Below are 17,574 nucleotides of genomic sequence, written 5' to 3'. Positions count from 1 at the left end.
GTCAAGAACTTACCCTATATGGTCTAAAAAGGGGAGGCATGAAAAATCCACCCCTTGTTTACCACGTCGTCAAGAAATAACCATAAAAAAGGGCAACCTGCAGCCCTCGGCGCTGGTCTATGGAGTGGCCATTCTCTTATTCCTTTGCTTTCTTAATAAACTTGCTTTCACTTTACTCTAGGGACTTGCCCTGAATTCTTTCTTACATAAGATCCAAGAATCCTCTCTTGGGGTCTGGGTTGGACTCCTTACTTGTAACAAATGCAATCACATTAAATTTTAAATATTCAACAATTATTAGTATTAAAAATTACATAAACATCAAAACAGACTCTGAAATTATATGTAGGTCAAATAAGAAATCATAATGGCAATTAGAAAATGCTTAAGACAATGAAAATGAAAATACTAAATAGCTTGTAGGATACAACTAAAGCAGTATTTAGATGAAAACTTATAGCTATAAATGCTGATGTAAGAAAAGAATAGCTGAAAAGTAATAAATATTCAATTTAAAATTTTGAATAATAAAAATAGAGAAAACCTAAAAACAAAAAAATAGAACATAGGGGTACCAAAATTAATAGAAATCAAAAAATGATGGGACAAACAAAAAAACAAAAAATATGTTTTAAAAAGACAAATAATAGGCAAAATGCTGGCAAGATTGGTTATGAAACAGAAAGCACAAATGAACAGAATTAGAATTAAAGAGGAGAATATAACCTTGGATAGAACAAAGATTTACTTTTGAAAAATTAGAGATTATTATTAACAACTTAATGCCATTAAATTTCTTTTATAATTTCCAATTTTTTAATATTATTATTATACTTTAAGTTCTAGGGTACATGTGCTAAACATGCAGGTTTGTTACATATGTATATATGCACCATGTTGGTGTGCTGCACCCATTAACTCGTCATTTACATTAGGTATATCTCCTAATGCTATCCCTTTCCGCTCCCCCCACCCCATGACAGGCCCCGGTGTGTGATGTTCCCCTTCCTGTGTCCAAGTATTCTCATTGTTCAATTCCCACCTATGAGTGAGAACATGTGGTGTTTGGTTTTTTGTCCTTGCAATAGTTTGCTGAGAATGATGGTTTCCAGCTTCATCCATGTCCCTAAAAAGGACATGAACTCATCTTTTTTCATGACTGCGTAGTATTCCATGGTATATATGTGCCACATTTTCTTAATTTAATTTCCAACTTTTATTTTAAGTTCAGGGGCATATATGCAGGAAGGGCAGATTTGTTACATAGGTAAACATGTAGTGCTATTAAAATTTCAAATCATAGGTGAAACAATTTTTTCAGAAAACTGTAACTTAAAACGAATTCAAAGCAAAATTGAAAATATGAATAAGCCTGTGTATATTAAGGTAAATTGAACTCACTATTAAAAATACACAAACATTTCTATATCCAGATAAGAGAATTATATCAAACATTCGAGGGACATAAAATACTTACCTTGCCTTGTACAATTGTAGAAAATAGGGATAGATGGAATAGCTTTTATCTTATTTAAAATGACAGATATGATCTTGATTTTAAAACTAGAGAATGTATAAGGAAAGAAAATAATAGGCAATGTTGCTTAAAGAGTAGCAACATAAAAATTTGAAAAAGAAATTAACCAACATTCAACAGCACATTGAAATATATCTTATGATTTATTCATATTTATCCTATGAGTACTAGAAAACTTTATCATTAGACTCACTATTAATATAAATATAATTGACCAGTTTAATGAATTGAGAGATAAAACAAATTATTTAAGAGATGTAAAAGTCTATCGCAATACAATATCAATAGTTCTTCTTAGGACTAAGTACAGGATACTATGTATGGAAGCACAGAGAGAACATGATATATCTAGTCTCCTAAGATTTAGAAAATATTTTCTAGAACAAGTAGTATTAATTCTGAGACTTAAAGGATTTTAATAAGATTTAGCTGGGCTTTAGGTTCTCGGGTTGCACTAGAGGCAAAAAGATGGCTTAAGGAATAGAGATGGAGGGAGATGTGGGAAGCAAAGGGCACCAAGTTTAAGGACAAAGTCTGAAAGGCAAAAGAAATTTTGATAGATTAAACAAGTAGGTAAATACCAGAAACGGTTCAGCATGGTCAGAGATAGGAACAAAATGAAGTAAGTAATGAAAGATGAGGTTGGTAAATAATAGAGACCAGAACAGAAGGGATCTTCCAAGCTATGATAAGAAGTTTAGACTTCACTCTTCCAGAAAAGAATTAAGGAATTAAGTAGTGTGTGTATGATCAAATCATTACTCTGACAGTGTAGACAGTGGACTACAAGCAGAGAAAATTACAGATAAGAAGATAAAGGCAGCAGCTATCATCCAGGTGAGGGATTAGGATGACATAAATATGGAAGTAATAGCAAGGATGGAGAGAATGAATATATCCCACTGATACTTGGAGGATGGTTGATGGCGTAGACCATGAGTGTGCAGACTGTCATTTGAAAGTGCTCTTGGGATCAATATCTGAGGGGAAAGAGAAGGAAGCAGAACTATGGAGAGGAAGAAATGGGGCTGTAATGAAGGCATAAGGCATTCACTGGGAGCTCTGCAACTAGGATGATCCCATTGGACCTTTAAATTCTCCAAGAACTAGTCACTGGGCATGCTCTGCACTCTTGGATGAGGTAGTGCTCTAGCGTTGGGGAAATCCCGGAGAGGGCAGATGGCTGCAAGCTCTCAGCCGGCAGCACTCTTAACATTTGGAGAAATATGCACTGAAGTCCTGAAGGGCAATCTGGGCAGTACAGACAGCAGAGTGTTTGCTGTTATTCAATATTGAGAGGAAGGGAGTCGGAGCGGTGAAATGTAGCTTTAAGTTTCTTGCTGAGGCATTTGGTGGATGTTAATTCTATCCAGAGAGATAGGGAACATGGACGAAACTGTTAAGTTGGGTGGAGAAGGAACTGGCTCAGTTTAGGTCATGTGGAGTTTTATTCATACAGATAGAGATTCACACTGGCAGTTAAAATTGTAAAGCTTGATATAAAGGTTTGCACTGTGCATATGTGTATGTGTGTGTGTGCATGCATGAATTTGTGTCATTTAGAAAAGGGCAATTGCTCACATATGGAATAATTTTGTATAAATTAGAAAAAGTCATCCTCTAGGTAAATACTGGCCCTGGAGTACACATCCTGGCAAGCAGAACACAGACTGAATCTCTGCCAGCGCCCACTCTCTCTTGGTCTAGCACTTTCGGGCAGTGTACAGACTGCACAGCCTTACTCAGAGGCCATGACTTAAATGACAAGTGAAGTCATAGGAATGAAACACATTGTCTAAAAAGAGTAGTGAGGTGAGAAGGGATGTCTTCTGAAAGATGCCTAAGGAAAATGAATATTTAAGAAGTAAAAAAAAAGCAGGTGTTGCCCACAAAAATATTTGGAAAGACCAGTCAGGGAGGTTGGGGAAAATGTGCTATTCATACTAAAATTGTAAAACCCTAATATTCGAGAAAGAGTTTGAACACTGTCAAAAGCTGCAGAGAAGGCCAGTAAAATAAGACTGTGAGATGTTCCCATTGAATTTATCAATGTGATGCTAATAAAAACTGATTAAATACATTAGCACTAAAACTCTTTTGATCACCATTTATTACTTGTGGATTAAGAATCTCTTAGGGTCTTAACAGGCTAGCCTGTTAAGTCATCAATATGAATATCACTTGTCAGGCACTGGCCATGTTGAAATGCCAGTCAAATAAAGATATATTAACATAGACTATGCAATTATTGGATGACCGAGTCTGAATAGTAGCTATCATTTATCTGGCTTTCTTTGTATGTTAGACACTCTACATAGCACCTTAATTAAACCTCAAAACCACCCTATGAGGTAGATATCATTATACCGATTTTACAGATGAGAAATTTGAGATTTCAGAGTTGTGAGTTACTTGTCAAAGATGCATAGTGATAAGTGGATGAATTAAGATTCTGCTCCACATCTGATTATTCCATGGCCCGTGTCTCTTCCTCTGTCACTGTGCCTGCAGAATCGTAAGATTGTGTTTAAATCACTCCTTACCCTATAATATTCAATTCCTGAATTCTTGAGTATCAAGAAGTACTAGCTAATAACTGCAGGGGCTTTTTAATTTAATTTAATTTTTTAATTTTTTAAATTATATGGCCTCCTGCCGTGGAAGCCTGAAGTGACCCCTGGCAGATGAATGCCACATTCCCCATCAATCCAAATGCAATATAAACACAACTCAGGCTTGTTTTACATTGCAGACCCTGCCAGGCAGTCTAAGCAGTGGTGTTTATTTTCACAACTGCAGTGATTATTGTCCTTAAATCAAGAATGTGTTATTGGTCCATATATCAAAGGTTGAATTTTATATTACTGATCTACCAAGTTAGAAATCAAGAAGAACAAACAGCACCTTATAATTTTGTAAATTTTTCACTACAACCAAATTCTTCATGAACACTCGACCTTAACTTTTCTCTCCAACATTATCTGTACTAGGGACAGGTCCTAAATTTATTAATATGATGTATGGGGAGACTAAGTCCCCAGCTCCTGTTATCCTGCAGAAAGGTTCTAGCATTGACCTGTCAGACAATTACATGAGTAGATAAATGCCCTTTTATTCCTTAAACTAGTTCAAAACAGATACTTTTTTCATTTTAAATGTGCATTCTTTTAAAAAATCAGTTATTCTTATGCCACTGACTATTGTATATTTCAATAGTATTTCATAATTTAGAATTATGCTTCCATATGCAATTATTTCTTGTAATATTTACCATAACCTTAACTATGTACTTTTCTTATATTTAAATTAAACATGGTTAATCGCAAAAAACACAGAGAGTTCAATGAAGTAATATACCACAGTCACAGATTTCTTAAAGTTATTTAAATAAATCTTTTCCTAGGAAGACTGAATATTAAAAACTATCTTCTTGTATAGAAAAGGGTATACAAGATGCTACATTTTATGTAAGAAATGATAAAATGTAGTATAGTTATATATATTTGATTATTTTGCAAAAGAAACACTGGAAAAAATAAGCCAGAAACCAATAAAAACCATTACTTTTATGAGCAAAGTGGTGATGGTAGTGGTGGTATGGGAAGAAAAATGGATGGAGAGGTTAGGTTTGAAAAAAGGACATCTCAATGTATGCACCTTTTTGTATAATTTTTAGTTTTGAGTCACGTAAATGTTTTAAAATAAACATTTAATGATATAAATATCCCTCTAAGAACTGCTTTAGCTGCATGCCACAAATTTTGATATGTTTTTAAATTTCATTTAAAATATTTTAAAATTTCCCTGTTAACTTCTTTTTAAACCTATGAATTATTTAGAATTGTCTTATTTAATTTCTAAATATTTTGGAATTTCCCAGCTATGTTTCTGTTTTTATTTCCAGCTTAATTGCATTGTGACTCCAGAAAATATATTGTCTCTACTCTTTTACGCTTGTTAAATTGTTTTATGATTCAGATTAAGTCTTTCTTGGAGAAGATTCCATGCACACTTGAGAAGAATGTATATTCTACTATTGTTGGATTGGAGTATTCTATAAATATCAGTTATGTCAAATTGATTGATAGTTTGTCTATAACCTTACTTTATTTCTACTTGTTCTATAAATTATTGAGAGAGCAAGTTTGAACTCTAATTTTAGAGATCTGTACTTCTTTTTAAAATCAGTTTTTGAAGTTCAGCTGTTAGAAGTATACACATTTAGGATTATGTCTTCTTGGAGAATTGACGCATTTGTGGTTATGTAATAAGGTTTTTATCTCTAATATTTCTTATTCTGGATTGTATGTTTTCTGAAATTAATAGAATTATACCAGCTTTCTTTTGATTAATATTTTCATGGCATATCTTTCTTCATTTGCAAAAGTTGTAGAGATAGGTGATTTAAAAATTAACAAGTTAGGCTATTAAAATATAAATCACTCTTGTAACTCTGCAATCATTTGAAGTTTTCAGAAGTAAACTGATTAGGAATGTTTTTAAGTATGTGAGCTTTTAAGAAGACTGCCATCTTCCTGGGTTTATATAATGTAAGTGAACATGGGATGACAGATAACATTGATAAAATTGCCAGATTTGTTGGGACAGAGAAAGAGTGTCACAGAGAATGTGCAGATATCTCATAAGCCTTCATTCAGAGAATCACTGTTCAGTCAGTGATATTTGAAATCTACTTTGTGCCAGGCACCATTCTAAATGATGCAGATACAGTAGTGAATAACACAAACACAAATTCCTTTCCTCACGGAACTAGCAGTACATTCAAACAGGCTAGCCTCAGAGTCATCAGTATAAATACCACTTGTCAGGCACTGACCATGTTGAAATGCAAAGTCTAATAAAGATATATTAACAGAGACTATGCAATTATTGGATGATTGGGTCTGAATAGTAGCTATCATTTATCTGGTTTTCTCTGTATGTTAGACACTCTACATAGCACCATAATTAAATCTCAAAACCACCTGTGAGGTAGCTATCATTATGCTGATTTTACAGATGAAGAATTTGAGATTTCAGAGTTGTTGAGTTACTTGTCAAAGATGATAAGTGGATGAATTAAAATTCTGCTCCAAATCTGAGCACACCAAACAGGACATTCAAACAGGAAGTCTAGCTAGGCCGTGATGCAGGACTGGAGTCTTCACTCTTCTACTCTGTCTGGGTACCAGTCTTGATAGAGTCAGTGGGGCCCATTCATAGGTAAGTGGATCCAATTAGGTTATTTAAATGGATTATTTGACTTGGGACATTTGGATGCAACACAGGGTTTTTTAGAGTTCTGCTTTGGAAAAGAAGCTACAGTTCACAAAAATGTAACTATATGCCATACAAACTGTTGGTATACGGTAGAACTCTGATGTTAATTTTCAGTCCATCTAAGCTCAAGACCTTTATGCTGCTCGGGTGATGGGTGCACCAAAATCTCACAAATCATCACTAAAGAACCTACTCATGTCACTGAACACCATATGTGCCCCAATAACCTATGGAAAAATAATTTTTAATAAAAGAATCTTGCTGCGCATGACTCCTGTAATCCAGCTAAGGTTTATTTCTAGTGTCATCTGGTATCTGCTAATCTTCCTCATGCTGTTTTGTTTTGCATCATTCTATATTAAGTTGTTTCCTGATTGCATGACAGGCATTATTACTGATTTTTAAAAACTTTAATCCTTCATCTGTAATAGCCCGAAGTTAATGTGTTAGATAAATGTTCCCTGTCAACTGTTTTTAAAGGAGGCTTTTATTCACTCCAATGTGCTCTGAAAAGATGTCTTCTGCTAGTTACTTCCATTTTATAAATATTAGCTTTGTCTTTTACTGACTGTTTTTCTTTTTCTTTTTAACTTTTCAGGGGTAAAAGTGTGGGTTTGTTACATAGGTAAACTTGTGTCTTGGGAATTCTACAGATTATTTCCTCACCCAGGTATTAAGCTTAGTACCCATCAGTTATTTTTCCTGATCCTCTCCCTCCTCCCAACATCCAGCCTCTGAAAGGCCCCTGTGTGTGGAGTTCCCCTCTATGGGTTCATGTGTTCTCATCATTTAGCTCCTATTTATAAGTGAGAACATGTGGTATTTGGTTTTCTGTTCCTGTGTTAGTTTGCTAAGGTTAGTGGCCTCCAGCTCCATCCATTTTCCTGCAAAGGACATGATTATGTTCTTTTTTATGGCCGCATACTATTCTATGGTATAAATGTACCACATTTTCTTTATTCATTACTGACTGCTCTTCACCCTACTGTCTCTTCTTAGTCTTTATTGCATATGTTTTCCTGTTTCCTCCTGATGACCTGTAAAAGTACTTACATCACATATGTTTTGGGTCTCATTGGGAGATAAACTGGTTTTGGAATAGATTTGTGTATGCATATATGCGTTAGTGTTTTTCCCCATGCTTTTCATTTGCTTGTAGTGGGCAAATATATTAATATTTATGGGAAACAAAAGAGAGAAAAAACTCATTACAACCCCAATCTCATAAAATTAAACTATTTTCACGTTTCCATGTCCTCTTTCAGTCAATGTTCTTTCTCCATGTCTATATTATTCTATCCTTCCGTTATTTTATTGAGCACTAGCTCTGTGCTGGGCACCAGGGTGCCACAGCTGAACATACTTGATCTTGCCTTGATGAGCTCAAAGTCTATTATGAGAGACAAATAGTTAAACATGCAATTTAAATACATTATGTGTCAGGATACCTAAAACAGTCTTGATTGGCTAGGCATAGCTTTCAATATGATATAGTGTCTGTCTCAAGACCTGAAGGGGAAGTAGACATTATTCCAGATGAAGGGGTGAGAGAGGAGAGACCTCTATGAGGCTTAAATGACTCAGAATAATTGGTTTTTAAAATGTGTTTGTGGAGTCCAGATAAGGTGAAAGGAAGGGTGCAGCACATAGTGAGAATGAAGCTCTCTAGGTAGGCCAGGTTTCTTGGGAGCATCTAAGCTTTCTTTCGCTAGTGTTTTGTTTTGTTTTGTTTTGTTTTTCACTGTTTAATAATTTTTTTTAAATTACATTTTAAGTTCTGGGATATAGGTACGGAATGTGCAGGTTTGTTACATAGGTATATATATGCCATGGTTGTTTGCTGCACCCATCAACCCATCGTCTACATTAGGTATTTCTCCTGATGTGTTTTGCACATTATTCTTGAATCTATTTCTAAATATTTTAATTTTTGCAACCAACAGAAAAAACGGGGATCTTTTCCGACATTTTCTGTTTTGCTGTTTATATAAAAGGCTGCCAATTCCTCTATATTAGTTTTGTATCTGGTCAATTACTGAATTATTTTGTTTGTAGTAGTTTTCAATTGATTCTCTCAGGGTTTTCAGATACCTAATCATGATATCTGTAAATAAGAATAATTTTACCACCTCCTCTTCAATTTTTATATTTTTAATGTATTTCTCTTGTCTGATCATGTTGGGTAAAACCCCTAGGACAATGTTAAATAATAATGAACAAATTAAATAGTAGTAAACATCCTTTGTTTCTGACTTCCTGCCTTCTCTCTTCCAGCCCAAAATTTGAGTATATTATCACCCCAGTGTTCACTTTTATACTATTAGCTATACTTAGACTCCGATTGCTTGATTCTTGGCTTACATTCCATTTTTATATTTTTTCCTATTCATCTATTAGTTAAATTAAGCAGTCATCTAGGATTTTCTTTGAGGACTAATGGAAATAATTCTCTGATGTGTTTCATGTTTATAAACAGTTGTATGGGGCAGGGCGCAGTGGCTCATGCCTGTAATCCCAGCAATTTGGGAGGCCGAGGCAGGTGAATCACTTGGGGTCAGGAGTTTGAGATCAGCCTGGCCAACATGGTGAAACCCTGTCTCTACTAAAAATACAAAAATTAGCTGGGTGTGGTGGCACGCACCTTTAGTCCCAGCTACTTGGGAAGCTGAGGCAGGAGAATCGCTTGAACCCAGGAGGCGGAGGTTGCAGAGAGCCGAGATCGCGCCACTGCACTCCAGACACAGCGAAATTCTGTCTCAAAAAACAAAAACAACAACAAAAACATTTGTATTTTGCTTTTATGCTTGAATACAGTTTGGCTGGATATAACATTTTTATATTGTACATCTTTTTCTTGAATATTTTAAATGCATTGCTTCTTCTAGTGATGAATGATGACTAATATTTTAAAGAGAAACTGATCTATATCACTGAAGAGAGAGAGAAAGATAAAAGAACAAAAGAGCCATAAAAAACAGGCAATAAGGCTTCAACATAGACCCTACATAGTTATACAGATTAGGACTTTACAACGCATAACTAGACATATTTCCCTACATGGTTATACAGGTTAGGACTTTACAATGCGTAACTAGAGCCTCTTAAGAAGAAAACTCAAATGAATAAGCAGAGCAGGTTTTTAAAATTACAGTTCAAAACATGTCAAAGTCTAGAGATTTAAAAGATGAGCAAGTCCAAGGAAAGACTGACTCAATAGTCAACACTAAGATATATATCATATATATATATATATATACTTTAAATATGTATTTAAATTTATATTTAATTTTTCCTTCATTTATGTTTTTCACTCCTCCTTCTTGATGTGTGCAGCTCATGTTTTATCTCTTTTTGTTGTATTATTATCTATTCCCCAACGTGTACTTTGTTTTGTGCATTTTAAAAATAGCTTCATTAAATTTTCTCTTTTTTAAAATTTGTGAATATTGATCAGTGTCTTTAACTACAGAAAATAATTTATACTAGATGATTAAAGCAAAAGGGGTTTGTTAAAGAGTATTTGGTAACTCACAAACTCTCCTAAGGAGCTAGTGAACTAGCCTTGAATACTACACATTGCTGGGGCAGTGCAGCTGGGACAATGCCCAAATACACATCCCCAGTGTCCTAGCAGGAACTGTTTGTTGCTATCACCCATACTCAGCACCCAGGGCAATGAAGACTATGAACTAGAATCTCCACTCTGCCGCCCCAGAACCAGTGCCCTCCATCCATGTGCTTGCTAGAAGACCAGTGCTCCATATATGGATTCCACTGTTGCTTTCTTTTCCAAATCTCAGGTGGTGATTTTCCTCAGTGGATCTTTGTCACAGGCAAAACTTGAGCTACAAGTCTGAGAAATTATACTGTGTGGTTTCTCAGCCAGCTAGAAAAGCTAGAAGGGAATGAGAGTGAATATTGATTTGGCCAATTTATGATAACAGCCACATTCTAATAAAATGATCACAATTTTTATCTCTGTGGCTATATTTTTCTGCTGGATGTTTTCTATATATCATGTGCTGTCTCTGTTTCTTTCATCTTTTTGTTGTTTTATTTCTCTATAGCACTTATTATGGTTCCCTACGTATCTTAAGCAGTTGACTCTTGCCTGCATCAGCTATTTGGACGACCTGCTTATGGTGAAGAAACAGAGAAGGTTAACCAAAATTTTCTTAGGGTCCATTGTTTGTGAGTTCTTTTAGCTTTTATTTCTTTCCACTCATGAGAGACAGGCATCTGTAGAACTGTTCAAAATGTAAAGTTCCTCTTTTGCCTTGTGCCTCTTGTGTGATTTCTCATTTAGTTCTTCCACCTGTTTCTTGATGAAGCAGCACCAGCAGTATTCCCATTGCTGGATTTGCACCTGGGGACCAGGCTATGCATCCCAGCAAAGTGTCCTGTGATGGCTCTTTCCAAGATATGCTATCAAGGGTTTCACCTTTCTGCTTTCTCCCATAGCCCCGTTCAACACTCGATTGCTTTTGGCACAATTTTGCCTATTTTGTGGTTATAACTGTCTGCTAGTTACATTAAATATGTACTTCATGGCTTTCTTTTCATTCTCCATTTTTGATTTTATGTGATGTATGGAAGGTAAGGGAAAAGGCTGATTTTACACCAACATTTTCCAAACCTACTCCCTTCCTAACACACTTTCTTCCCTCTCCTCCTTGTCTTCACTTGCTACTGGCTGCTGCTTCTCAGTCATTTTTGATAGATTTTATGTATTTTTCTAACCTTGAACTGCTGTGATAGTCCAGGATTCAGTCCTTGGAATTTTTCTTCATCTTTGTTCACATGGGGTTCTGGGGTTTGATATGTGCTGATAACTCCCAAATTTGCATCTGCTTTCTCAGCCTCTTCGTTGTGAGCCCCCGATTCACACACGCATCTGCCTAGTCAACATTGTCAATTATTTATCATGTCCAAAAGTAAGCTGAACCCTACCCAACTTAGAGCAATTTTACCTAGTTGCTCAGGCTCAATCTTAGAATCATCCTTGAATCCTCTATCTTTTTTTCCCCATTCCATGTCAATGCTATCAGCCAATTTTGTTAGTTCTAGCTTCAACATAGATCTGGAATTCTACCACTTTTCACTATTTCCACACATAACTGTAGTTTGTGTCAATCTAACATAATTTCTCCTTTGGCTACTATAATAATCTCCTCTGTGAGTTCCCTTTTTCCATTCTGCTCTGCTGTGGTCTATTTTCAACACAGCAGGCAAAGCAATTCATTAACATACATCAAATTATATGATTTTTTTTTTGCTATAATGGCTTCCCATCACATGTAGAAAATAAATCCAAGCCACTGGCCTCTAATGCCCTTCACAACCTGTCATCTCTTTTGTTGAGTCATATTCTGCTACTCTCTACAGCTCATGCTGGCCTCCTTGCTGTTGCTTAAAGAACCACACATACTCCTGTCTCAGGTCTTTTGCACTTGCTGTTCCTTCAGCCTGGAGCACTTTTCTCCCAAGCATTAGCCTTGCTGTCTCCTTCACTTCCATCAATATTAAATTTATTATATTTATAGGGAACTTCTCTATTCATTCTATATAAATATGTACCCTGATCAAGCTCTATCCCCTTAAATTACCTTGTTTATTTTTTCTAGTGCCTGCCAAATAGTTGGGTTTCAGTACAATACTGAAACAATAAATGAATAAATATGCAGGCCTTGTGTTTCTTACCTATGAAATCTGATGATAGAGTGTTGTGCAGATCTTGGATTCTTTTTATCTTTATTTTAAAGAGTTGGCCACCTGGACCAAAAGCCTTTTTTGAATGCCAAGATATTTGGCTAAAAGTGTAGAACATTGGCAGTTACCCTTTCTTTTGGTATCTGTGAACGGCTGCACCAGAATTAGAACCCAGTGATTTAGTGGTGCTTACATGTCTATCCACTGTTCCATCCTGCCTGCATCCTTGAAGCATCAACATCTCTTGCTTGGACTGTTTTAGTAGCATACCTTAACACCTTATGTCCATCTGGCCTCCTGAATCTCATCCTACACCCTGAAATAGTGATCTTTCTAACATGCAAATCTTGTCATGTTCACCCTATTCCTTAAAACCCCAATTTAGAACTCATCCCATGAAAAAGAGAATCCAACCATAGCATAGAAAGCCTGAATTCCCGTGACCTGGGTTTCACAATCTACCTCTCCTGCCAATCCCACTACACCTTTGGGGTGTTGACAACCTTACTAAACTTGGTACATTTTGCCACGCATGCATACACTTTCCCTCTCATTCTTTCTTCTCAGGGGCCTCACATTTGATGTTCCTTCTGACTGTTTCTTTCCATTTGTATCCCACCCACTCCTCCACTTATTATCTAAATCCCACCCTGCCTCGAAGACTTGGCTTAGACACTATCCCTTCTAGGAAGCCTTCCCTGAGTGTTCTTCTACTCCCACATACAGCACATATTGAAAGAGAGAAAGGGAGAGAGAGAAAGAGAGGGAAAAAAAACCACAAGAAACAAGAGAAAAAGAATGGTAAGAGAAGAAAAGAGAGGAGAGAAAACTAGAAAGTAAAATGAAAAGTTGGAAAAAGAAACAGAATGAAGGAAAAAAAGACAGGAAAAGCTAAACATGGCTAATGTGGTCTCAGAGACTGCCCCTGGATTTTATACAGCTTGAGAAATGACTCATCTCTGAGCAAGGAACCTTTGTGCCTGTGACGTCTTCCTAGGCTGTGAGCTCCGTGGAGACTGTGCCTTCCTCATTGACAACTCTGTGGCAGCAGTGCTTGCGCACACTCAGCTATGTTAATATTTCCTGACTGAAAGGATAAGTAAACTACCATCGGAGGGATCAGAGAGAGGAAAGCATGACTTCTTTTGGGGAAGAAGCTGGGGATGGTTGTGAAAGGGTTTTTAGAGGAAGGGGCATTTTAGCTGAGACTTGAAATATTTGCAGGAGTTTGCTAAGCGTGCATGAGGAACATTTTTGAATGGAAAGGAGGATGTAATTATGATAAATGTTAACATTTTATAGCACTACCATGGTGCAGGGTATTCTCCAAAGTACTTTTTGATGAATTCTCTGATTAAATCCTTACAATAAACCAGGAAGATATGCTTCATTACAGTTAGCATTTTGCAGATTAAGGAACAGAGGCAAGGGGAGGTTCCCTAATGTGCTCAAGGTCACAGAGCTAGGAAGTGGTGATAGAGACTTCTAACCCTGATGGCTGCCCCAGGGCCATACTTTATTTCATGTCTCTGTTCTGCCTTTTCTGAGAGTAAAGCACTTTATGCAGAGTGCTGACCCAAAGGTGTGGTAGTGAATGGAAAGTTTGGGGTCTATTGCTGAGGAAATCAGACTTCTAACCTTAAATTTATTTTTAGGCCAGTGTTATCTCTACTCCTCTAGGCTGCCTCCAGCATAAAAATAATATTTGGAAATTAATCAAAGAAAAGACCCAAGCCAATAACGATTATATGAGCAATGTGATTGATATTATTTACTCTAGCTAGATTAAAATGTTCCCTAGGGAAAGAAATCTACAAAGACAATATGAGCCATTATATAAAGATATGTGGAGCCATCCAGATAGTAAAATTGATGTTATAAATTATTTCTGCCTTTGTGGAGAGGATAAGTCTCCTTGTCAATTTAGCAAGCTTAGAAAACAATGGAATTACAGGGCTCATCATATCAGATAAAATTCACCTGTTTCCAGAACTTCATGCCCCTCCCAACACCCTTCCTAAGTACTTTCCTTTCAGGGGCCACCAAACCAAGCCTAAATTGGAGATCTTCAGGGAAATGTGTGGGAAAGAGAAGTAAAGCTACTTTCTCTAACTCTTATAGAACCCTTGATGTTAAACAAAAACAAAAACAAAACAAAACAAAACCACAAAACACTGGAGGAATCTGACCTCAGTCACCAGCCTTTCCCTAGGATCATAACTGTCAAGTTCTTGAGGGGCATGTGCACATTTATTTATCATTGTATAACCTGCTGCAACTGTCCCTGTATCCTTCATCCTAGTGGTCCATTTACCTTCATTTCCTTCATCAATTACCAACCCACCATATGCAAGCCTTTATTTTTTTCCAGTGAGGCATAATCTCGATGATTTCCCTAGGCCTCAGAATGAATATCTTATCTTCCTGCTCTGCCTCCCACGAGACATGAGTTTGGAGATGCAGCAACAAGGTATCTATTCATTCACTGGGGCAAGGAAAAGGGCAAGGTCTTTCCAGGTGACAGACCTTGCTTCCAAGCCTGAATTTGCCCCAAACTTGTGTGGCCTTGGACAAGATAACTCACTTCTCTGAGCCTCCGTTCTCCTATCTACAAAAAGGAGGTAGCAGTTTTTTCCACTTCTACACAATTATTATAAAGGTTAGATGAGGCTTCATTGATGCACCAACATGTGTAGACATGCAGTCTATATATATATTTATATATATATAAATATAAATATATATAAATATAAATATATAAATATAAATATATTAAAAATATATATATAAATATAAATATATTAAAAATATATATATATTTTTTTTGAGACAAAGTCTCACCCTGTGGCCCAGGCTGGAGTGCAGTGGCATGATCTCGGCTCACTGCAACCTTCGTCTCCTGGGTTCAAGCAATTATCCTCTCTCAGCCTCCCGAGTAGCTGAGACTACAGGTGCATGCCACCACACTCAGCTAATTTTTGTATTGTTAGTAGAGACGGAATTTCACCATATTGGTCAGGCTGGTCCCAAACTCCTGGCCTCAGCTGATCCACCTGCCTTGGCCTGCCAAAGTGCTGGGATTACAGGCATGAGCCATCGTGCCCAGCCAACATGCAGTCGATATTAATTGTCTTCATTACTTTAAGATATGTGCATCCTGCATTCACCTAACACATCCCATAATTAGTGTTGTTTTACTGAGGAAAAAGATAAAATAGGATATGGTGAAATTTTGTGCAAACCTGAGCAATTACTGCTATAACCTGGGTTCTTTTCTTGAGATTTATTCAAAGTATCCAAAAAGAAGAAAATACATACATTGGGAGGAACTTTATTATCCATCAATAAGGCAAAAGAAGGCTTATACTCTTTGCCAGTAACTGCAACAATTATTCCCCAAATCATTAAATTATATTGCTGAAAGTCACAGTGAAATGATCCTTAGCTCTGAAGCATAAAAATTCATAAAATTATCACAAAAACTAAAAGGAATCCTTCTTTTCTGGGAAAAATCTCATAACTACAAATTGAGAATATTCCTGTCTGGAAGGTATGGTTGTCCTTGCTATGGGAAGAAAGTTTAATCAGTCTTGCTTGGGTTGAAACCCTTCAAGGGCACTCCTAGGTAGGTGGGTGGGTGATGAGGTGAGGTTGAGAATACAACAGATAAATGGCATCTTGCCCCAAACTCCATCTCCTTTGTCTTCTCTGAGACAGGGCCAACCCAGGTTACCAGGTGGTTGGGACAATGTTCTACTCTGGAAAGTTTTTTTCCCAGATTCAATACTACCCGCAGAGAAATTCATACAAGAACTTGTGTGATGTTTGTATCCAGTGACGTTAGGACATTTCTGAAGTCCCAAGCATGGGTCAGGGCCATGAAATCTATGTGGCTTGGCTTGTCATCGGTGTACCTTAATTAGACAGATTTGCTAGAAGATTCTTCGGAGATGAGTTCTATTGCCCATGCGGTGGGTTGTCTAATTCCAAGTTTAAGTTGGACCATTAATCAGTCTATGGCTGGAGACTGTTGTCCATCTCTCTGTCTTGTAATTCTTTTTTCATTCCTCTTTCTGTACTCTGAGTTTTTCATACCTTAAAAGACAGCTTAGCAAGCAACCATCAAAATGATGAGTACGCAGTGGCTCTATTTAAGTTCACAAGCTATAATTGGAGATATAGGTGGCTATGGGGGAGGTTTTGGCCTTTAGGCTTAAATGCCTCAGAGGATGAGGGCAGTAGACTGACACCTCAGTAACAGGGAAACATATTGCTCTTGGGCAGATGTAAGCTGTAACCTCAGAATTCTGAGTTACTTCTCTATCCTTGTCATTAAGTACTTGGGAAACCTGAAGACCACAGAAGCAAAGGAAATTGCTGGAGATCCCAGAGTTGCTGGTCGATGTAGCCACTGTTTATTATGTGCCTGCCATATTCATTTTCTGTAATGATCACAAAAATCCTATAGCATGTGGGTAATGGGCCCATTTTTGATAGAGGAAAACTGAGAGACTGTGGGTAAAGAGTACAACCCCTATAGTCAAACTGCCTGGCTTTGAATCCCAGTTCTGCTTCTTACTGGCTCTTTGATTTCTGGAATAGTGATTAAGCTCTCAATGTCTCAGTTACTTTTTATGTTTAGTGTCTGTGTACCTACATGTGTCCCATAATGTCATGCTGTAATTCTCAAATATACACAATAAAATTCATTTGAAGAAAAATAAGTATAGTAAAAAAATTAGCCCCCCACCTCCCTGCCTAGTGTTTTTAACACTGCAGGAGAGGATGAGAAATGATCAATAAGGTTGGCTGTTATCATTGCCCAGTGCCCACAGCCAGTTTGTTTGGGATTTGGGATTCACTTTCACTGGCCAACAGCCATGCTCTTACCTTCCTGCCAGACTCCCTGAGATCCACCACGTGGCCTGCATTTCCCGCTGCCCAAATGCTGCACTCTCCTATCTTCCAAACCATCTCAGCTAACGAGTAGTATAGAAAGTGAAGCTGTTACTTGTTTTGTATTTTTCTCCATCCTCTCCCCTTTTTAC

Source organism: Symphalangus syndactylus, chromosome 18 (genome assembly GCF_028878055.3).
Source record: "Symphalangus syndactylus isolate Jambi chromosome 18, NHGRI_mSymSyn1-v2.1_pri, whole genome shotgun sequence".
Lineage (NCBI taxonomy): Eukaryota > Metazoa > Chordata > Mammalia > Primates > Hylobatidae > Symphalangus > Symphalangus syndactylus.
The sequence above is the reverse complement of the archived record's forward strand: the minus strand, read 5'-3'. Positions refer to the sequence as shown.